Below are 5,789 nucleotides of genomic sequence, written 5' to 3'. Positions count from 1 at the left end.
CCTCGGTTCCCTGCGTTTAGTGACGTTCTGGTGACGTTCCTCTGCTTGCCCGTCACCCTGCTGCAGATCTTCTCCTCGGAGTGGATGGGAGGGGAGTGCGGTGTGGAGCCGAGGTAAGCACAAGCGGGTTTATGAGAAGTGGAGTGTGCCTATACGATGAAATGCTAACTTTGTGAGAAGGCGCTATCCTTGAGCGACATCCTCTTCTAATATCCATCATCCCTATGAACATGCTGAAGGCTGAGGTTGTTTAACCCTTGAAGAAGCAAGGGACACGTGGGCACAAATACACTGATGAGAACTTTCTTATTTTTGCAAGGAGGTGCACAAAACAGTGGAGGACACTACAGAATACATCACAGTTTGTGGGATGGTTCAATGCTATGGAACTGATGCTGTCAGGAAACAAAAGGAATGTGAACTTATTTTCAAACTAGGCACTTTGGAGCCATTTGGAATGAACATTCTATTCTGAGGTCATCATCATCATCATCATCATCATCATCATCATCAACATTCTGGAATTTTGTTTAAAAGACTACTTGTTTGTTTTTTTATCAACTTCTTAAAGCACTGTTTTTTTATATTCAGCCCATGAAGGACTTGTAGTCCAAAACGTCCTGATGATTGATTTGTAATCAATTATTCTACCTTTTTAAGTACCTGAAATAACTTTTTTTTTTCTTTTTTCTTATTGATCATTTTGATACACAACAGTTTTTTTTTTCTCAAACTTTATATATATATATATATATATATATATATATATATATATATAAATTAATAAGACCTCAGGGCTTGTTTAATTTGCAAGTGATAGTTGGTGCTTCATTAGGGAGCATATTGCAGAGATTAATTTAGTCCTCCCCTGTCAGTGCAGTCTCACACACTATTTGCCATTGCATATTTCCAGGGCAGCAATATAATGCAATGATTTATTTAAACCCCTTTCTCCTCCCTCTCTCTCCAGGTCAGCTAGGCTGTGTCCTGTATGTAATGTTTATTTCCCCTCCCTCTCTCTCTCCAGGTCAGCTAGGCTGTGTCCTGTATGTAATGTTTATTTCTCCTCCCTCTCTCTCCAGGTCAGATAGGCTGTGTCCTGTATGTAATGTTTATTTCCCCTCCCTCTCTCTCTCCGGGTCAGCTAGGCTGTGTCCTGTATGTAATGTTTATTTCCCCTCCCTCTCTCTCTCCGGGTCAGCTAGGCTGTGTCCTGTATGTAATGTTTATTTCCCCTCCCTCTCTCTCCAGGTCAGCTAGGCTGTGTCCTGTATGTCATGTTTATTTCTCCCCCCCCCACCCCCCCATCTCCTCCCAATGCAATATTTCATTACCCCCCTCCTCTGAATGCATCCTGTATGCAATATTTAATCAAACCCATCTTCCTCTCTCTCTCTTCTCCCAGGTCAGCTGGCCTGCAATGCTGTGCCCTGTTTGCGGGTGACAGCGGTGGTTGCCAGCACGCTCACTCTGAGCTGCATCACTGCGGAGCGGTACCAGAGCATTGTGCCCCCGCTGCGGAGCAAGAGGCACTACACCAGCACCCGCACGCACAGGCTGTTGGGTAAGTGGTTCGGGTTTACACAACCGACCAATCAGCAACACAGCAGAGGGGCTGCACAGTTCTCACCTCGCAGGAGAGGCCAGTTGGTAACTTTTATTGGTCAGCCTGTCTCCCCGCCTCCTGTTTAAAGACACGGCACAGCGGACGAAGCCAGAACGCTAGCTTAACTGCAGAAGCTCCCTGCAACTTTCATGAGGCAAAAAACAACACAAGATTTTGAAGGCAACTTTTTGGTTCACATTTCCTATGATTTTGTTTGATACCTAAGTTTAAAATATGTGATTCAATAGGCCTGAGTGTTGTGTTTCTTTTGTGCATCAGTGAAGACATTGAAAAATACTTCTGGTCAAGAAGTTTTAATTTAATAAGTATTTTAGTATTTCTAAATGGTTACAAACAAGAGGAGGCCATTCGGACCATCTTGCTCGTTTGGTTGTTAGTAGCTTATTGATCCCAGAATCTCATCAAGCAGCTTCTTGTTTCCTTGTTTCTTGTTTCAGGTCGAATAAAAGTCCCCTGGGTCGACATTGTCAATACCTTTTAGAATTCTGAATGGTTGAATCAGATCACCGTGTAGTCTTCTTTGTTCAAAATTGAATAGATTCAATTCTTTTAGCCTGTCTGCATATGACATGCCTTTTAAACCCGGGATAATTCTGGTCGCTCTTCTTTGCACTCTTTCTAGAGCGGCAATATCTTTTGAATGAGGTAATCAGAACTGAACGCAATATTCTAGATGAGGTCTTACTAATGCATTGTAAAGTTTTAACATTACTTCCCTCTGTACAGATTCAGTAATTAAAATGTAATAATACAAGAGGAGCTTTATTTTTATTGTTACTATTTGTTCTTGTGATCCGATGACGGAGTGTGTTGTGAGCAAGCACAGGGGCACTCCCAACACTGAGAGAGCACAGGGGCACTCCCAACACTGAGAGCACAGGGGCACTCCCAACACTGAGAGAGCACAGGGGCACTCCCAACACTGAGAGAGCACAGGGGCACTCCCAACACTGAGAGCACAGGGGCACTCCCAACACTGAGAGAGCACAGGGGCACTCCCAACACAGAGAGAGCACAGAGGCACCCCCAACACAGAGAGAGCACAGGGGCACTCCCAACACTGAGAGAGCACAGGGGCACTCCCAACACAGAGAGAGCACAGAGGCACTCCCAACACAGAGAGAGCACAGAGGCACACCCAACACTGAGAGAGCACAGAGGCACTCCCAACACAGAGAGAGCACAGAGGCACCCCCAACACAGAGAGAGCACAGAGGCACCCCCAACACAGAGAGAGCACAGAGGCACCCCCAACACAGAGAGAGCACAGGGGCACCCCCAACACTGAGAGAGCACAGAGGCACCCCCAACACAGAGAGCACAGGGGCACTCCCAACACTGAGAGAGCACAGAGGCACTCCCAACACAGAGAGAGCACAGAGGCACCCCCAACACTGAGAGAGCACAGAGGCACCCCCAACACAGAGAGAGCACAGAGGCACCCCCAACACAGAGAGAGCACAGGGGCACCCCCAACACTGAGAGAGCACAGAGGCACCCCCAACACAGAGAGCACGGGGGCACTCCCAACACTGAGAGAGCACAGAGGCACTCCCAACACAGAGAGAGCACAGAGGCACCCCCAACACTGAGAGAGCACAGAGGCACTCCCAACACAGAGAGAGCACAGAGGCACTCCCAACACAGAGAGAGCAAGGGGGCACCCCCAACACAGAGAGAGCAAGGGGGCACCCCAACACAGAGAGAGCAAGGGGGCACCCCCAACACAGAGACAGCAAGGGGGCACCCCAACACAGAGAGAGCAAGGGGGCACCCCAACACAGAGAGAGCAAGGGGGCACCCCCAACACAGAGAGAGCAAGGGGGCACCCCCAACACAGAGAGAGCACAGAGGCACCCCCAACACAGAGAGAGCACAGAGGCACCCCCAACACAGAGAGAGCAAAGGGGCACCCCCAACACAGAGAGAGCACAGAGGCACCCCCAACACAGAGAGAGCACAGGGGCACCCCCAACACTGAGAGAGCACAGAGGCACCCCCAACACAGAGAGAGCAAGGGGGCACCCCCAACACAGAGAGAGCACAGAGGCACCCCCAACACAGAGAGAGCAAGGGGGCACCCCCAACACAGAGAGAGCACAGGGGCACTCCCAACACAGAGAGAGCACAGAGGCACTCCCAACACAGAGAGAGCACAGAGGCACCCCCAACACAGAGAGAGCACAGGGGCACCCCCAACACTGAGAGAGCACAGAGGCACCCCCAACACAGAGAGAGCACAGGGGCACTCCCAACACAGAGAGAGCACAGGGTGCACTCCCAACACAGAGAGAACACAGGGGCACTCCCAACACAGAGAGAGCACAGAGGCACTCCCAACACAGAGAGAGCAAGGGGGCACCCCCAACACAGAGAGAGCACAGAGGCACTCCCAACACAGAGAGCACAGGGGCACCCCCAACACTGAGAGAGCACAGGGGCACTCCCAACACTGAGAGAGCACAGAGGCACTCCCAACACTGAGAGAGCACAGAGGCACCCCCAACACAGAGAGAGCACAGAGGCACTCCCAACACTGAGAGAGCACAGAGGCACCCCCAACACAGAGAGAGCACAGAGGCACTCCCAACACTGAGAGAGCACAGAGGCACTCCCAACACAGAGAGAGCACAGAGGCACCCCCAACACTGAGAGAGCACAGAGGCACCCCCAACACAGAGAGAGCACAGAGGCACCCCCAACACAGAGAGAGCACAGGGGCACCCCCAACACACAGAGAGCACAGAGGCACCCCCAACACAGAGAGAGCACAGAGGCACCCCCAACACTGAGAGAGCACAGAGGCACTCCCAACACAGAGAGAGCACAGAGGCACTCCCAACACAGAGAGAGCACAGAGGCACCCCCAACACAGAGAGAGCACAGGGGCACCCCCAACACAGAGAGAGCACAGGGGCACCCCCAACACAGAGAGAGCACAGAGGCACCCCCAACACTGAGAGAGCACAGAGGCACTCCCAACACAGAGAGAGCACAGAGGCACTCCCAACACAGAGAGAGCACAGAGGCACCCCCAACACAGAGAGAGCACAGAGGCACTCCCAACACAGAGAGAGCAAGGGGGCACCCCCAACACAGAGAGAGCACAGGGGCACTCCCAACACAGAGAGAGCACAGAGGCACTCCCAACACTGAGAGAGCACAGAGGCACTCCCAACACTGAGAGAGCACAGAGGCACCCCCAACACTGAGAGAGCACAGAGGCACTCCCAACACAGAGAGAGCACAGAGGCACCCTCAACACAGAGAGAGCAAGGGGGCACCCCCAACACAGAGAGAGCACAGGGGCACCCCCAACACAGAGAGAGCACAGAGGCACCCCCAACACAGAGAGAGCACAGGGGCACCCCCAACACACAGAGAGCACAGAGGCACCCCCAACACAGAGAGAGCACAGAGGCACTCCCAACACAGAGAGAGCACAGGGGCACCCCCAACACTGAGAGAGCACAGAGGCACTCCCAACACAGAGAGAGCACAGAGGCACCCTCAACACAGAGAGAGCAAGGGGGCACCCCCAACACAGAGAGAGCACAGGGGCACCCCCAACACAGAGAGAGCACAGAGGCACCCCCAACACAGAGAGAGCACAGGGGCACCCCCAACACACAGAGAGCACAGAGGCACCCCCAACACAGAGAGAGCACAGAGGCACTCCCAACACAGAGAGAGCAAAGGGGCACCCCCAACACTGAGAGAGCACAGAGGCACCCCCATCACAGAGAGAGCACAGGGGCACCCCCAACACTGAGAGAGCACAAAGGCACCCCCAACACAGAGAGAGCACAGGGGCACTCCCAACACAGAGAGAGCACAGGGTGCACTCCCAACACAGAGAGAGCACAGGGGCACTCCCAACACAGAGAGAGCACAGAGGCACTCCCAACACAGAGAGAGCAAGGGGGCACCCCCAACACAGAGAGAGCACAGAGGCACTCCCAACACAGAGAGCACAGGGGCACTCCCAACACTGAGAGAGCACAGAGGCACCCCCAACACAGAGAGAGCACAGAGGCACTCCCAACACTGAGAGAGCACAGAGGCACCCCCAACACAGAGAGAGCACAGAGGCACTCCCAACACTGAGAGAGCACAGAGGCACTCCCAACACAGAGAGAGCACAGAGGCACCCCCAACACTG

This window comes from Acipenser ruthenus, chromosome 46, assembly GCF_902713425.1.
Source record: "Acipenser ruthenus chromosome 46, fAciRut3.2 maternal haplotype, whole genome shotgun sequence".
Lineage (NCBI taxonomy): Eukaryota > Metazoa > Chordata > Actinopteri > Acipenseriformes > Acipenseridae > Acipenser > Acipenser ruthenus.
The sequence above is the reverse complement of the archived record's forward strand: the minus strand, read 5'-3'. Positions refer to the sequence as shown.